Source organism: Saccopteryx bilineata, chromosome X, assembly GCF_036850765.1.
Source record: "Saccopteryx bilineata isolate mSacBil1 chromosome X, mSacBil1_pri_phased_curated, whole genome shotgun sequence".
NCBI lineage: Eukaryota > Metazoa > Chordata > Mammalia > Chiroptera > Emballonuridae > Saccopteryx > Saccopteryx bilineata.
The window spans coordinates 3,538,410-3,557,250 of NC_089502.1; the positions used below are offsets into that span (position 1 = coordinate 3,538,410).

The 18,841-nt window shown below is 38.2% G+C and overlaps 1 protein-coding gene across 5 annotated transcripts in view; it reads left to right on the plus strand.

The window, feature by feature from the left end:
• Positions 1-18,841, plus strand: part of FGF13 (fibroblast growth factor 13) — a 767,088-nt gene that overhangs the window by 425,986 nt on the left and 322,261 nt on the right. The window contains exon 2 of one of the 5 annotated variants that reach the window (XM_066249778.1): positions 14,168-14,313. The exons of the other annotated variants lie outside the window; for them this stretch is intronic. The gene's annotated coding sequence lies outside the window, so the exon portion shown is untranslated. The remainder of the gene's footprint in view (positions 1-14,167; positions 14,314-18,841) is intronic. 5 annotated transcript variants of the gene reach the window in all.

The following is an 18,841-nucleotide window of genomic DNA, read 5'->3' on the forward strand; positions in this document are numbered from 1 at the left end:
CAAAGCCTTATGGTCAGAGAATATACTTGGTATAATTTCAGTCTTTCTCAATTTGTTGATGACAGTTTTGTGGTCCAGCATATGGTCTATTCTTGAGAATGCTCTACATATAGTGGAAAAAAATGTATTCTTTAATGTTTTGGGAAGAAATGTCCTGTAGATGTCTATTATGTCCATGTTGTTCTGGTGTTTTATTTAGGGCTAGTATTTTTTAATTGATTTTCTGTTTGGATGAATGATATAAAACCGTTAACTGTGTATTGAGGTCTCCAAGTATGATTGTATTTTTGTCAGTTTGTATTTTAAATCAGTTCGTTGATGTCTTATATATTTTTGTGCTCCCAGGATTGGTGCATATATACTATGGAGTGTTATGTCTTCTTAATACAATGCCCCCTTTATTATTATTAAATGTCCATCTTTGTTTCTGGTTACCTTTGTTGTCTTGTAGTCAACATTTTCAGATATGAATATGGCTATCCCTGCCTTTTTTTTTTTTTTGGATATTATTTGCTTGAAGAATTGTTTTCCAACCTTTCACTTTTAATCTACTTTTATCCTTGAAGCTTATATGTGTCTCTTTAAGGCAGTATACAGTAGTATTTTGCTTCTTGATCCAATTTGCTACTCTGTGGCTCTTTAATGGTATGTTCAATACAATGACATTTTGTTTAGTTATTGACATTAGATGATTTTTTACTGCGATTTTATATATTGCTTTCTGATAGCTCTGTGTCTTTTTTTTTGGTTTAGTTTTTTGTGTCTTGTTGGAGAAACCCTTTATTATTTCCTTTTGTGGGGATTTTCTGATGATCAATGTCCTCAGCTTCTGTTTGTCTGTAACAGTTTTTATTTCCCCTTTATATTTGAAGAATAGCTTTGAAGGATATAGTATTCTTGGCTGGTAGTTTCTCTCTTTCAGTACTTAATGTGTTGGGATCCTTCCTTTCTGGCTTTTAGAGTTTCAGCTGTGAAATCTCATGATAGTCTAATGGGCCTTCCTTTATATGTTATATTATTCTTTATCCAGCTGCCTTGAGAAGTCTTTTTTTATCATTGATTTTTCATAATTTCATTAGAATGTGCCTTGGAGTACATCTGTTTGGGTTGAGATAAATCAGTGTTCTGCTTGCTGTTTGGATTCAAGGTTCTAACTCTTTCCACAAGCTTGGGAAGTTCTAATCAATTATTTGTTTTAATATATTCTCCATTCCCTTTTCCCTCTGTTCTTCTTCTAATATAACCATTTTTTTTTTCTGAAGTGAGAAGCAGGGAGGCAGATAGACAGACTCCTGTGTGTGGCCACCAGAATCCATCTGGCATGCACACTAGGGGTAGATGCTCTGCCCATATGGGGCATTGCTCCATTGCAATGGGAGCCATTCTAGTGCCAGAAGCAGAAGCCATGGAACCATCCTCAGCACCAGGGCCAACTTTACTCTAATGGAGCCTTTACTGCAGGAGGGGAAGCAAGAGATAGAGAGAAAGGACAGGGGACAAGGGTGGAGAAGCAGATGGGCACTCCTCCTGTGTGTCCTGGCTGGGAATTGAACCTGATACTTCCACACACCAGGCTGATGTTCTATCGCTGAGCCAACAGGTGTGGGCCTTACCCATTATTCTTATATTACTCTTTCTAATGTAGTCTGACTCTTCTTGTAGGGCTTTCTCACTTTTTTTAAATTTGTGAGTCTCTCTTTTTTTCTTTCTGTATTATGTTAGTTGCCTGTCTTCAGTGTCACTAATTCTCTCCTCTATCTAGCCTTTTCTGTTAGCTAAGCTTGTTACCTCATTTTTCAGTTCATGTATTGAGTTTTTTTTTATCTCTGTTTGGTTCTTTTGTATAGTTTCAATTTTCTTTGTAAAGTACTCTTTTTGTTGATTAAGTTGTTTTCTGGGCTCACTAAGTTGCCTTTCACTGTTTTTATTTATTTTTTTTGTATCTTATTGATTATTTTTAAAACTTCAATTTTGAATTCTCTGTCGTTTAGCTTCAAGATTTCCAAGTAATTGAGATTTTTTTCTGGAGATTTTTCATCATCTATCTGAGCTATATGTCTCTGTCTTATATATCCACATTTGATTTCTTTTTTCTTGATGGCATTTGTAATTGGTATTGTTAATAACACTAATGAGAGATAACTAAAAATAATAAAAGAAAATAAAAAATAAATTAAAAATGTAAATTCTATAAATAATGATATGTACAACAAAAACTACAGATAAGAAGCAGAAATTGAAGAAAAATGAAAAACGATAGAAAAAATGAAGTAAAAAAACAAGCATAACAGAAGTATAATTCCAAAATATAATAATTTGATGAAAAATGTTGTTCAGGTGAGAAGGAAAAAAAAAAGAGAAAAAGAAGGAGATAGAAGTGAAAAGAAAAAAAAAAAAACAAAGAGAAAGTGTAATAAATTAAATCCTTGCAAAAACCAAGAATAAAAAATATAACAACTAAGGATAATGAAATTCACAATGGAAAAAGAGACAGAGGAAAAAGGAAAGAAGAAAAAGCAGGAAAAAGTATTTTTCTCTAGTTTTGAGTGTTAACTTATTCCTTTTTTTCAATTGGAGGTGCTATACTATAAAATTTGCCTCTGTGAGATTCTTAGGCAGAGTTCTGCTGAGGTGTCACTGTCTAATGATGCAGAGAAGGCTGCATTCATGTTGGCAGAAGGGTCTTGGGTCTTGCTGTTCAGGCTTTGCAATTTTATGCTTCTAGGAATAGCCATCTCTGGGTCCTTTGGCATCCCCCAAGTCCCAATAGAGCAGAGGATCAAGTGCTAGGGCACCTTTCACCTCTCACAGGAGAGAGCAGCCTGGAGACCCAGATGAGTGGCGTCTGCCACTGCCACTGTTTGCACACCATGGTGAGCAATGCGGGACTGGGAAGCTGGGGTTACACAGTTTGGTCTCTCCTCCAATACCTCTCTAAGCACTCAGAGTGCAGCCCCGGGAAGGGCAGAGGCTGCATGCCAGGAGCCAATGCCAAGTTTGGGAGTAGGTGGTGTCACATCGCAGATCAAGAGCATCTCTTTGCCTCACAGGCTAAACTCCACTGGGGGCACAGGCAGATCAAGTGTGCCTAAGCACCCTGTGGGTCAATCTCCATGGGCTATTTCCATGCAGTACTTGGGAGCAAGCCACAGGCTATGTGCGCACCCAGTGCCTGCAATTACTAACGGGCCCGGCAGACACAGGGAAATGGCTGTGCTCCCATTCTTGATTGCTGGCCTTACTTCAGCTCCTTCCTCTCAGTATTTCCTCTTCTCCAGGCTCCAAGACAAAGTCAAAGTCCTCACTAACAGTGCCCCCCTCTCTCAGATCCATGAGGAAAAAGAAAAACTCAATCTTCTGGCTTTTTTATTCCATGAGTGGATTCTCTCTTTGGCTCATGTTCTGATCCAATTATACCTTTGTCTATCTGGTGTATGTATATTTCAGGGTCATCTGGGATTTTTTCTCTGCATATAGTTGTAGAATTTGTTTAAATTTCAAGGGGAGAGATCAGGAATATCTCTCATGCCACCATTTCTCACACACATCACCCTTCTATTTTTTAACATTATTTTTTACCCAAGTAGTCTGTAAACTTGAAGAGGATATGGAGTATGTCTCTCTTATTCATTGCTTTGTCCTTGATGCCCAGCATGTTCCATGCATGTAGTAAATACATGAAAAATACACAAATGAATGAATGTGAATGAAGGACAACTTAGAATATTTGAGATGGTTTGTAAGGTAAAGTAGATAAACATTTAAGACATTCAAGTAAGGATAATAACTGCCATTTCTTGAGTATCTGTTGCAAACTCAGCAAGTGCCTTAATTTCATTTTCTCAATTTATTTTTATAGCCACGATAGAAAGTAGGTCCTGGTATCATCTGTGATTTACAGCTGAGGAAAATCCCCTTGAAAAAGAGGTTGAGTTAGCATGGTGACTATAGTTAAAAATATGGCATTGTATACTTAGAGTTAGTAAGGGAGTAGATCTCAAATGTTCACACACACACAGACACACAAATGTAACTATGTGAGGTGATGGAAGTGTTAACTAACCTGATTATAATAATTATTATAATATATGCATGTATCAAATCATCATGTTATATACTTGAAACTTACACAATGCTATTTTTCAATGATATCTTAATAAAGCTGGAAAAAAAGACGACGTAGTATGGTTTGAATAGGATGAGTCAGAACCCAGTTCTAGTTAATTCAAAAAAATGTATTTATAAGCACTCTGTTGAGAATCTGGAAGAATTTGGTGCTGAAGATTGAACCGGAAAGGGAAAAAGGAACAATATGCTCTCTTGAGGTTCCTTTTGATTATTATCTGTGATTTTGAGAATTTTTGGATTTTTTAGACCTTTTGAAGTAGAGGCAGGCCCACCCAATACAGATCGGATGCTCAATAGACTGATGATAATAGAGAAATGAGGCTTAGATGAGAAGTCAGGCTGGAATAGAAATTTAGCAGCCATCATCATGGGGACAACAGGTGATACCCAGAAAGTCTTTTCAAGAAAAAGAATGTAGAGTGTGAAACCCATAGCCCTAAAGCTTCCACTTGGGTTGATAACTGTACAGTGGTACCTTGAGATACGAATATAATTTGTTCTGTAACCAAGCTTGTAAGTCAGTCAACTCGTATATCAAAGTGCTGATACTGGACCCGTGCACCAATGCGCCAACTAGCAGCAGCTTCCCAAATCATGACTCGTATCTCAGAATTTCACTCGGATCTTGAACAAAAATATGGACTGAGTCACAGCTCGTATCTTAAAAACAAATAGTATGTTGGTCTGTTCGTATCTCAAGGTACCACTGTATTCAGAAGACTAGAGGATGAAGGGTAGCTGACAATAAGCACCTTACCCAAGGTCAGGCACCTGCATTAGTATATACAGATAACCCACAGCAGTAAGACAAGAGCCTGAAGAGTAAATGCTCATCCTTTCTCCTGGGTCGGTATGTGGGTAGGGCACAATCCTAACATATTTATTGCCTGGGCTGGAGCAGAGACCTCAAGATATTTTCCCCTAACAGTCTGTGCAAGAATTTGAACACTAAAGATTTGTTCTAAAAAAGATTGTTTTAGCAGAGCCACTAACACACTTTCAAAACAAGTTTTTATGTAAGGGAGGCCGAAGGAAAACACTGAGAATATATATTGAGCCAAATGTGTGTTGTGTATTCCTAGTCCATATGTGTAAGTATGGATATATAGGGGTCATTTAACGGGCAAGACAAAGTTCATCCTTGGGAGCTGAGTGAGGGGAGTTGGAAGATAGAAAAAGGAATTAATGTTTTATGCTGCCAAGAGGTCAAATGGCCAATAAGCATACTGCAAAATTTCTGGAGAGTAGAACTCATTGTCTTTGCTACCAGTAGGCATGCATGAATGCCCTGATGGTATTGCTGCTCATATAATTACTGAGTCACTGTTGCTTGAGGGTCCTGCCTTTAGAGCTTTCAAAAATGATCATGCAGTTCTCTCCTGGATGTTGTGTCTTCCTACTTGGCAATCTGTCAAAGGACATAAATATCTATTGCTACAGTGGTTGCTTAAGCAGTAGAAGCAGCTCTGGTGCCCGCCTCCATCTGGCTTCTGATACTGTATTGCCCTGCTTGTTTATTCTCAGCTCCAATACATATTTTCTGCTTTACATTTTGAGTGGTCTCTGGGATCCTCATGATGTTCATAACTAGAAGGCATCACTAGAAGAATCACTTGTTTAGCCTGTGTCTTTCAAGTCATTTAGGACAAAAAGTAAAATGAATCTAAGAAGCTGATAGTCATGCTAGTTGAACCATTTTATTCCATTGGCTGAAACAGAAATAGATTAGTCAACTTACTAACAGCTGATCAACTACTAATGCAGTTGTTTTCATGGCAAACCCACCTTACTGTGGCTTCACTGCCAAGAGGAAAGATAAAGAAGGCCCAGAGGTCATCAAAACTTTCAGTGACAAAAAACATTAACACACTTCCACACAAAATATCCTCTGGCTGCCAAGAGCTTCTCTGTATATACCCACTGCCTCACTCTGCCTATCTTTGTCTTTCTGTGGTGTGCATTCCAAGTGAAAACATACCTTTGCCTCCAATGCCAGCAGCAATCTGGTTGCCTAAAATCAGAGTTAGCCTAAACACGGGATGGCAGCTTTGACAAAGAGTAGCAAGGCCTTTATTATCTGAGAGGCATATGAGCAAATGGTGTATAATGTAAACACTTATTTAACTTTCCAAATATTTATTTTTTTTCCATTGTGCTTAGAAAGATACTGATCCATTAAAGCCAGAATAAAGACAACCAAATGCTCTTTGTTCCCTATATTCACTTCTGTTCTACTTCTTTCATCTTGTGTGTGTGCCAAATGTCCTCATCTTCTCTGAGAAATAAGTAGATTTGTGGTTATCAAAAAGAAATGCACATGATACCAGGCTAAATGTGTGGATGTGCATGTGTACATGTGCATGCACTATATGTGCACACCCATACACACACTAAATTTCTCTCAGGATTTTCAACAGTGGCCATGTGTACCTTAAACTTTTGAAATAGAGTGACTCTGCCATTATTTTACATCCAGGATCAGGATTGCCCTTCTACTGGGCATTTGGTAAACTTGTGGCAATATTTTTGGATTGTTGTACTTATTGAAAGAAACTACTGGAATTCTTGGGGCAGGCACCGGTGTTGAGAAATGCTCTGCATTGAGTAGAGTGTTCTGACCAACAAAAAGTTATCCAGGTACCAATTTCATACTGCTGCCTCTAAGGGGGAAACACTGATGAGGAACTGGGTAGAAGGGGGGCAGGGAACAGGAGAGCTCCTAGGAGATTTCTGGGATCATCAAAGATCTATGATGAGCCTGACTTGTGGTGGTGCAGTGGATAACGCATCGACCTGGAAATGCTGAGGTCGCCGGTTCAAAACCCTGGGCTTGCCTGGTCAAGGCACATATGGGAGTTGATGCTTCCAGCTCCTCCCGCCTTCTCTCTCTCTCTCTCCCTTTCTCTCTCCTCTTTAAAAATGAATAAAGAAAAAAAGAAAAAAAAGATTTTTAAAAAAAAAGAAAAAAAAAAGATCTATGATGAGCAGCTAAAGCAATGTTCTCAAAGAATAGTCTCTAGTTTATCTATCAAAATTGCTTGGAATGGTTGGTAAAATACAGTTTCTGTTTCCCATCCAAGAAATGCACAGTCAGAAACTTTAAGACAGGAAGTAACAAATTTGCATTTTTAGCAAGCACTCCAAATATTTTTGTTTGTATTTTTCCTAAGTGAGAAGCAGGGAGGCAGACAGCCAGGATCCTGCATGTGCCTGACCAGGATCCACTGAGCATACCTACCAGGGGGTGATGTTCTGCCCATCTGGGGACTTGCTCTGTTGCAAATGGAACCATTCTAGTGCCTGAGGTGGAGGCCATGGGGCTATCCTCAGCTCCCAGGCCAACTTTTCTCCCATGGAGCCTTGGCTGCATGAGGGGAAAAGAGAGACAGAGAGGAAGGAGAGGGGTATGGGTGGAGAAACAGATGGGCACTTCTCCTGTGTGCCCTGGCCAGGAACCAAACCCAGGACTTCCACACACTGGGTGGACACGCTACCACTAAGCCAACTGGCCAGGTTCAGATTTTTGCTACATAATGCAAGGTCAGCCACAGATGTAATTTTTAATTATATGATAATCACTTTGATTTTCACAGAGCCTTTTCTTTTTTCTTATGAATTTCTAGTCACATCAATTTAAAACTTCTCAGAATAACTATGTAAAGTAATCAGGGAAGGTACAACAGAGCCTCAGTCTTCTCTCCAAACCACCTGGGAACCAGTGTTTTATGAAATACAAGACTTTTTTGGAATCAATGGTAGTGACATATATCATGATATAGCAGCGATTTCTGATAAACCGACCCCCTGGTCAATCCTTGTGGGCTCCTAATTCCCACACTCAGGACTCTATATTAGCTCATATTGTTCCATGGTCCAAAGTGCCTTTTCTTCTCTATTTTACTTTTTGTAAACATCTTTTAACTCTATCTTCTCAAGAAAGCCTTCTCTAACTCCTGATCTTTATACAGATCCTTGCTCTGTTGGCCTCCTGTAGTACTTGTTCTCAGTATTACTGATTTTCTATTTAATTATTCTGTGCCTCATATGATATGTTTTGCTAGTATGCATTGTTTTATTTTGGACAGGAACTGTGTTTATTAATTTATATTAATCATATCACTTGATCCTTACCCTTAAGAATAGTAATTTTACCCATTTTATAGGTTATGTAACATCCCCATGGCCACATAGTTCATCAGAAGTGAAAAAAGAATTTAAAACCAGCTGTCAAGTGAATTCAGAATCTATACTTTTAACTAGCATATTATTTTGGAAATAATCTGTGCCTTAGAAGAGCTCACACAATAGCTTGGAAGGTAAGAATTTAAAATCATGTATCTCCTTGTTATTGACTGAATGTTTGACTCTTCCTCAAATTCATTTTTAAATCCCTAAGCCCCAGTGTAATGGTATTAAGAAGTAAGACCTTTGGGAGGTAATTAAGTTTTCTTAAGGTCGACATTATTAATCATCAAAGAAATGCAAATCAAAACTACAATAAGATATCATATTGTAGTTTTGATTTGCATTTCCCTGACAATAAAAGGACAACCCACACAATGTGAGAATATATTTGCCAATACGTCTGATATAAGGAGATAATAACAAAAATTTATAAAAAAAAAAAACTTGTAAAACTCAACACCAGGAAGATAAACAATCCAATCAAAAAATGGGAAAAATAAATGAATAGATACTTCTCCAAAGAGGACATACAGGTAACCAATAGGCATATGAAAAAATGTTCAACATCACTAATCAGAGAGATGCAAATTAAAACCACAATGAAATACCACCTCACACCTGTATGAATGGCTCTCATTAACAAATTGACACACAGGAAGTGCTGGAAAGGGTGTGGAGAAAAAGGAACTCTCCTGCACTGCTGGTGGGAATGCAGACTTGTGCAACCACTTTGGAAAACAATATGGAGATTCCTCAAAAAATTAAAAATAAAACTCCCCCCCCAAAAAAGTATAGAACTTCCCTTTGACCCAGCTATCCCACTTTTAGGAATATATCCTAAGAACACCAAATCACTGATTCAAAAGAAGAAATGCACCCCCATGTTTATTGCAGCATTATTTACCACATACAGTAGTGAAGACCTGGAAACAGCTGAAGTGTCCATCAGTGGACGAGTGGATTAAAAAGCAGTAGTACATATACACAATGGAATACTACACGGCCGTGAGGAAGAAGGAAATCTTACCTTTTGCGACAACATGGATGGACCTGGAAACTATTATGTTAAGTGAAATAAGCCAAGCAGAGAAAGAAAAATATCATATGACCTCACTCATTTGAGGAATCTAATGAACCGAGTGAACTGAGGAATGGAATTGAGACAGAGTCGGGATCAAGGGGACCAGAGGGAAAGTGATCAGAGGGAAAGTGGAAGAGAAGATGGGATCAGAGAAGAGAAAGAGATTAATAAAATTATATATACATAACACAGCATTATAGAGAACAGGACAGCAAATCCTAGAGGGAAGTGGGGAAGGCATTGGGGGGAGGAGGCATGGGGGAGACTAAGGGGAATAAGGAGGTGGAGGGAGATATATTTGGTGGGACACTTGAATCTATATAAACACAAATTAAAATTATTTAAAAAATATATCAAAAATATAAAGATGACTATTTTCAAAGTCAAAAGTAAGTGTTTGCAGGGATGTGGAGAAAAATAAATCCTTATGATGGGAATGTAAATTGGTATAGCGTTTATGGAAAACAGTATGAAGAGTCCTGAAGAAGTTACCCTTATCTCAAATTTTAAGCCTTTAGAACAATGACAAATAAATTTCTGTTTTTTAAGTTGCCCAGTCTGTGGTATTTTGTTATAGCTTCCCAAGCTAACTAAGTCACTCTCCTTAGCACATTGGAACAGAGTCAGAGACCTGTTTGGTGTTCAAGATTTGCACATGGTTTAATTGCTTAATAAATAAGAGGCTACAAATCTCACAGAAAGTCAGTTTGGCATATCTTAGTTTGACATGTAGTATATCTACTGAAAACATTTTTGGGATGATATAGTCCAACACCAAATTGTATAATTCAGAAAATAATCTACAACTTGGAATAACAATAGTATTGTGATGAATACAGACACACACACATACAGTATTCACAAAAGTAGATGGCAAACAAATTACCATCGGTTTCTACTACTGGTTTGTTGTTAGTATGTGCAACTTGATACATATTGGAGAGGGGTAGTTTGATAATGCCACCAGTGACCTATATGTCTTAGAGAAGAGAAGTGCTGTCAGTCTCTCATATGTAACTTGGCACAGTGTTTGGCACATAACAGGTACTACAAGAATATTTGATGCCCTGGCCGGTTGGCTCAGCGGTTGAGCGTCGGCCTAGCATGCGGAGGACCCGGGTTCGATTCCCGGCCAGGGCACACAGGAGAAGCGCACATTTGCTTCTCCACCCCTCCGCCGCGCCTTCCTCTCTGTCTCTCTCTTCCCCTCCCGCAGCCAAGGCTCCATTGGAGCAAAGATGGCCCGGGCGCTGGGGATGGCTCTGTGGCCTCTGCCCCAGGCGCTGGAGTGGCTCTGGTCGCAACATGGCGACGCCCAGGATGGGCAGAGCATCGCCCCCTGGTGGGCAGAGCCTCGCCCCTGGTGGGCGTGCCGGGTGAATCCCGGTCGGGCGCATGCGGGAGTCTGTCTGACTGTCTCTCCCTGTTTCCAGCTTCAGAGAAGTGAAAAAAAAAAAAAAAAAAAAAAAAAAAGAATATTTGGAGAATGAGTTATAAAATAATCTCAAACCTTAACAGTGCTGAAATATCTATACAGAAAACATTCAAAAGGTAGAGATTAGATAGCATTTTTCTCTGATGTTAAAAAGGAATGGAGTCCAATAAACACCAACATCTATTCTCTGCCTCTTTTCAGAGTCCCTGATGCCCAATTTCTGACTCTGCACTGAGTCAGAGCCCCTCTTTTGTCGCAGATAATTCTGAGTTCTAGCTTTGATATACAATTATAAACAAGGATGTCATAGTAATAACTCTGTTCTCTGGCATATGAATGAAGATTATTTATTTTTTGAGCTCTCCATGCTGGATTTGTCATTTCCTTTATGGGAATGTACAAAACAGCTGGCCTTTGGGTTGTTTTTTTGTTTGTTTTGTTTTGTTTTGGCAACACAGACACAGAGAGGGACAGATAGGGACAGAGAGACAGAAAGAGAGAGATGAGCAGCATCAATTCTTTGTTGTGGTCCCTTAGTTGTTTATTGATTGCTTTCTCATATGTGCCTTGACCAGGGGCTACAACTGAGCCAGTGACCACTTGCCCAAGCCAGCGAATTTGAGCTCAAGACAGCAACCATGATATTATGTCTGTGATCCCACACTCAAGCCAGTGAACCCATACTCAAGCTTCTAAGCCTACACTCAAGCCAGATGAGCTTGTGCTCAAATTGGCAACCTTAGGGTTTCAAACCTGGGTTTTCTGCACCTGAGGCCGATGCTCTATCCACTGTGCCAACACCTGGTCAGGCTGGGATGTTTTGTGAAAACCATGTGTATTGTCTTATCTAAGACACCAGGGAGATTTGATGGGTTTTCTTTTGGTAGGTTCTAAGTAGATGCCCTTCTAATCTTAGACAGACTACCTACTGTGACTATTGGGATTTGTCATGGTGGCATCAAGTCAAAAGACATTTGTAGAGTTGGGGGGGAACAATTAAACATACTAGTGAAGAAGCACATTTGAGACCATATAATCAAAGTTCTCATCATAAAGCCAGGGACCATGTTTTCCTCATTTCCCTTTGCATCCCTAGTGCATAGCACCATGCTTGGCATAGAGTAAATACATTATAGATATTTATTGATTAAATAAGTATTTTGCAGGGGGGAGACTGAGAATACTTTATTTTAGCTTGTTTGGATTTTACCATTCTCATTTGTACTACACCAAAGAAGGTGCTTTTTTTCACTTTACCTTCACCCTTATCTGGTCTATGCAGCTGTCTTCTGTACACCTAAGCATCCCTCATTATAACAGTTGCTGTATTCTAATGTCTCTCTTTCTGCTGCCACTCCCATTCCTGCAATTCTGTATCTATCTCATCCACTGATGTCTTCCCAGTGCCGAACTGATGGTTGACACTCAAAAAATAGTAGTTAGATGACTGATTATAATGCCCATGTTGATTGGCAGGAACAATTATAGTGTCTCACTCATATCACATTCATATCCTACAAAGGGCTTCTTGTGAACAGACATCAGAAGAATGATGACATTTATGAAACTGCTACTAGAGGAAAGATTGATCATAAAATTTCTTCATTTGGAACATAGAAACAATAATAATAGTGAATGTCCAGGAAGGTTGTAGAGATTTAGTTTATGATCTTTATATTAGCAGGTGGGATTTTCCTTTTCACCTCACCTGGTTGTATGAATAGGCAGAAGGATAAGGAAGAAGGGAAAACGGCAATGCCTTGCGAAACAAGCAAGGAGTATCATTTTTCCCCACTTCCTATCTCCTCCCACTTACCACTCTTGCTAAGTCCAAAGGAGTGCTAAATATCAGTCATCAATTTTTGTGATCCTGGGAAGCACCACTCCAAATGAGAACCTGCTGAGCGTGAATCTTTGAGGATAAGAACAGTTAGAGCACTGAGTCGGGTTCCAAGCAAGCTAAAAAAATGGGAGCCTGGGTGCTCAAATGCTAGAGCCAAAGGAGATGGTTAAGGTCCAAGGACAGGAAAGTTACATTATGATCATAATGAGATAGATAGATGAGTGTTCATAAAGATTGAGTTTGAGTGTTGGCTTTCACAGTTTCAGTGTCTGATAATTTGTTATAGTATATTATTTTCTCTTAAGTGACATTCTTAGAAACATTGGAATGAATGATACTACACAATGGAAATAGTCTTCAGCTAACAACCAGCGGGTTCTGGAAGAGGGTGAGGCAGAAGGGAAGATCATTTTCACTGTTTCAACTGCTTCTCATTCATTCATTCAAATACTCAAACATTCACTCTTCCATGTAAGAAATATTTTAATAACCTGTTCATGTATATTTTCAATTGGCCAAAGAACAAGAAAAATAACACTGAACAAGATAGACACAGACCCTGTCTTGGTGATATTTACAGTCTAACAGGAAAAAGGAAATCACCATACAAGTATAATTTGCTATACTTGTGGGACATATGGGAATTGCTATACTAGCAAAAGGAAGTGTAAGTCAGAGAAAGGTCTTTTCGAGTTGAGAATGGATGGATGAATAGGCATTAACTAGAAGGAAGTAGAAGGAAGGAATCTTGATTGACCATCTAGTAGGCATGAGAACCAGCATAAAAAGACAGTCACAATTGAATAAAGATAGATGTTAGGAAAAGAAAAGGAGAAGATACTATGGGCCATGCCTAGTCTCCAAACAACCTTGAGAAATAGTCAGGGGATCCATTATTATTAATTTGAATGAAAAAGGAAATTGAGACTCAGATATATTCATGTCTTTAATTCATTTAATGAGTCATTATCAAGTACCAAGCCATACTAACAGGTTTTGGTATGTTCCCTGCCCTTTAGAAGCTTACTTTATAGTGGGGAAGTTGAGTAAGTTTAGCCTAGACCATGGTACTGGTAAAAGGTAGGGCTGAAACGTGAAGTCTTATGATGCAAGTCCAATGGTCTTTCTATGTTGTCACATTGTGTCTCAACATGCATGATGACTTGGCCAGATGAGGCAGCTTAGCTTTTATTCTAGCAGCTAATGAGGGCTTCCTTAACATTCAATGAGCACATTGGGAACCCGAGACTGTAAAAAGTAAAGTTGAAACAAAAACAGGAGTTTGGCACAGCTCGTCTATGCCTTTTTGAATTATTTCTATTGGCTGAATATTTAATCCTAATAACCACCTTATATGTGAGGTACATATTCATAGTCATTGCCTGTTTTACAAATAAGGATGCCAAGGCTCAATGAGGTTATGCAGCATTGTGAAGCTTGCTCAGTTAGTAATCCAGAGGTATACAATGCAAACTCATGTTGTCTGACTCCACAGCCCATGCTCTGAATCACCATGCTACACTGCAGCAATCTACCAGACTTAAATGAAGTAGAAGACAGTAGTCCAGTGACAAAGGGGCAGTCTGGAACAAAATCCAAGATTGATCTTCCTGGAGGACTATTGGTCATAGATTTTAACAGGTGAGAAAGCACAAGATTAGACATAGAAGAGCAGATTGACCATATCTGCTAATTTCAGATGTCAAGTGACTATTGAGTCCTGGTTTTCTACCACGACATCATAATTTATGAGCCCCTTCTAAATTCTTGATGTGTTTATTTTTCCAAGTAATTTTAGCTTTGAAACACACACCAGCTGATTTTTAAAGCCCTGTTAGGGTTCCAGATTTACTTCAAAACTTATTGTGCGTCTTGCTTTACAAAGTTTTTTAACATTCATGATCTCAAGGGGTCCTCACAACAACCCCAATAAAGTTCTTCTCATTTTATAGTTGAGGAAATGTGAGGCTGATAGAGTCCAAGGATATGGAGCTAGTAAGTGTTTAGAAATCATTTCTGGGCTCCTTTCCTGTTGAAAATTGGTTAAAACATACCCAGACTTTGGGAAGCTCATCAAAACTTTCAATTCTGTTTTTGTGTTGACTGTTGAAATGAACCAGTTATCAAACTGAGTACTACGGATGTGGTTGTACAGTGATACACAAAGACTTTTTTCACTCCAGATCCAAAAACTTATTAATTATTGATTTTTTTCACAAACACTGTACCATATATCATAGAAGGAATATAAAAAATATCATTTTTTTAAGTTTCTTATAATAAATAAGATATATGGATAACTTTAGTTGGTAGAAGTTACTGTATTTCTTTTCAGATACTGCTTATTGTGGTGAAGACAGGGGTTTTGATCTTTTTTAGGGTGTACAACACTATTGCATTTGAATTTTGTTTGTCTACTTGAGAAGTGTCACTGGATTCTTTCTTACAGTGTCTTATCCCTCATAACTGGCAGGGTAGGTAGCTTTAAGCATTTTCACTTTCAAAACAAATGACACATAATACATGTAGATACAATGACAATAATTAGTTTGGTAAACATTAGAAACTATAAAGTGGGCATAAACAAGACCATCACTGTAAGTTTTTACTTATTCTTTTTTAAAGAAAATTCAATGCTCTGGAAATTCTGTAGATAAAATAGAGGGGAAAGATTTTAACAATGGAAATATATTCAAGTTACCTATAGCTTAGGTGAGAGCACTAAAATTAAAGTGATATTGATTTACTTATTCAACAAATATATAATGAGCTAGGCAATATTTTAAGGAACAATGATACTGCGATAAAAAACAAAAACAAAAATCTTTTCCCTATTGTAGCTGAAATTCAAGAATGGAAGAAGAGAAAATAAACATAAATAAAACATAGTTATTATTATTATTTATTATTATTTTTATTATTTGAGAAAAAGAGACAGTAAGGGAGAGAGAGAGGGAGGAAAGATGAGAGGCATCAACTCCTAGTTGTTTCACTCTAGTTGTTCACTGATTGCCTCTCATAAGTGCTTTGTCCATGAGGATCAAGCTGAGCCAGTGATCCTTTGCTTAAGTCAATGCTCTTGGGCTCAAGCCTTGGGATCATGTTGGTGATTCTGTGCTCAAGCCAGCGACCCTGCACTCAAGCTGGAAACCTTGTAATAAAGCTGGAGACCTCAGGATTATGGACCAGGGACCTCAATGTCCCAGGTCAGCACTCTACCAACTACACAACTGGTGAGGCAATATACAACATTTCTTTAATGTCAGATGTTAATAAGTAGTGGGAAGAAAAAAAAAAGAAGTGAATATGTGTGTCTGTGGTGGTAGGTGGGTAACCAGAAAAGGCTAAATTGTGAAGTTGACATTTAAATAATGACCTGAAATATTAAGGAACAGAGGGGACAACAAATGCAGACACCTTGAGATGAAAGTGAGTTCATGGCCCAGCAAGGAGACCAGTGTAGCTGGATAAAAGCAAGCAAGGAAGAGAATAATAGAAGATATGGTTGATAGTTGACCATGAATCTGGCCAACCCACAGTTGGAAGTTTTGTTTGCAAGGTGTCTGCTGATGTTCAACTAGTGTAGTAGACACTGGTGCCTTGCTTACTTTCCTTTACTGATTGTGTGTACTTATCCCTTAGCTGCTGGGAGTGTTGTTTGTTAAGGCTCATAATACCCCTTTGTTTGTAACAAGATCCTTTTTGCCAAAGATGTTTTGTTTCCTCATCCCTGAGAGCAGCCTATAACCAATCACTGGTCTAATTCCTTTCCCTCAAGATAAGACCAACCCTGGGGTACAGTTTTACCTCACAGCTTCTCATCGAATTGTGCTATAGCTATACTCAACATAAAGACTTCTGGTATTTTAGATGAATATGTTGGGGTAAGAGAAAGCATGATAAAGGGGTTTGAATACATGAAATTATCCGCCTGAAATCACTACCTTGCTGGTTAATTTCTTCTCCTGCCCTCTCCTGTTTACTTCCGTTATCCCTCATAGAATCCCTGTCTCAGAATCTGGTTCTAAGGAACAAAGCCTAAGACAACCACTTTTCAGCAACACAATTTTAGAGAGCTAATGTGTTCTATATTTTCTTGGTAAAGGTCAACTTAAGGTTATATTTTATTTAATCAGACACCCTGAATGTTTAGACTATTCATACCGGTCTCCACTACCTTTATTTACCTCAAGGAAAGATATTTGCAAGCTAGGTGGCACTAGTGGTTGCACTGTTGACACCTGTGACTGTCTTTCTAATTCTGGTCATTTTATCCTAGAGTTTTGATGGTATTGCATTACTGTAATTGATTTGCTTTTTCATTGATAACTGAATTCATAGAGGATCCCTTTAGATGCTTATTTTCTTTACTAGGACTCATAATCAATATATATTGACTTCCTTCCTGCAATCTTGCAACTGCATATGAGTGAATGTAGTATCTATCTTTTTCTGAGAAACACCAGTGTTTTACAAACCTTTTGTTTAACCACATCTTCTTTTTTCTGTTCTCTACCTGAGGAAGGAGAAATAAGTTGTCACTGGCAAATCTCAACCAATCTCAGAAATAACAAGCAATCAATTTGCCTTTCTCCCATTTCTCACTAGTATGGCACTGTAATTTGCAAGGTTTGCTGATTTCAGCTGGAAGCAGTTAATAATCCCTCAATTATTTGATGCTACTGTTTATTGCTTTTAAACCACAATGATGACAACATACAGAGTGATACATGATTTTAAATCAAGGCAAGGCTGAGATCACCACAGCTATGGAAATCACATATAGCCATGGGATTCCCAGTTATTAGTAACTTCAACAAGATAAGAAATAAAAGCATCATGAAGTGAAAAATATGGTAAATATATATATATATATATATATATATATATATATATATATATATATATATATATATTATCACCTGACTGGTGGAAGTGCAGTGGATAGAGCATTGACCTGAGACACTGAAGTCCCAGGTTTGAAACCCCAAGGTCGCCAGCTTGAGCATGGGCTCCCCAGCTTGAGTGCAGGCTCACCAGCTTGAGTGTGGGATTACCAGCTTGATCATGGTATTATTAACATGATCTCATGGTCATTGGCTTGAGCCCAAAGGTTGCTGGCTTGAACAGAGTCACCAGCTTGGTTTGAGCCCCCCAGTCAAGGCACATATGAGAAGCAATCAATGAATAACTAAAAAGTGATGGAACAATGAGTTTATGCTTCTCATTTCTCTCCTTTCCTTTCTATCTCTTTCTCTCTCCCACCAAAAGAAAAAAAAATACACAATTTATCAAATGACCTTACATAATGAGAAAGTGAGAAGAAAATAAAGTAATTAGAGTGATTACTCTTCCATGTCACTTAGCACTTGTCATGCTGAAAAATGCATTCAACTACTGAATGAGTTAGCTCAAGTCTTCCATTTTGCTTCCCAGCTGTCTATCTATTGTACTTATCTTTATATGATATTTAAGCTTTACTGCCATACTGGACATTACCAAGATAGTAGGTTTAAGTGTAAATGAGTAACTGAAGTAAACAATTCACTGAATGGAACTGATCAATACTAATGATTATTTCATTTGGCCAAGATAGAAACAATTTAAAAATACTTGTAGAAATTTTAGTTACTTTCTCACTTGTAATCTCTCCCATATCCACATTCAGTTTCCCAAGCACTATTAGGTCCTCCTCCAAATTCTATTTGTTCAAACTGTTTTTCTATTTTCATTAAAACTGAAATGCAAACTCCTTCTTATAGCTGCCCCTTGTCCCACACTCAGTCTCATTAGTGTCTAGAATATGCCAGGGTTTTACCTGCTGTAAGGCCTTGCATTTGTTGTTCATTATGATTCCTTCTTTATGTCCTTCCAGGCTGTATTGTCAAAGATGTCTTTCCAGCTTGGGTAGGTTTGTACTTGTCATAATCTGTAGTTACTGTAAGTATGTACGTACTTTTCTCTTATCTGATTCTCCCCACAAAAATACAAGCTCTCTGAAACAGAATCATTGTCTTATTACCATTTAATATATGGGTCCAGCACAGTGTTTCCTCAATCATAATACACACTAAAAAAATTCTCATTAACCAAAAGACGGATGTCCTCCTTCTTATTTATGCAGCCTTCTCTGAGAGCAAAGGTAAAGAGCTCACTCTTACTCATAATT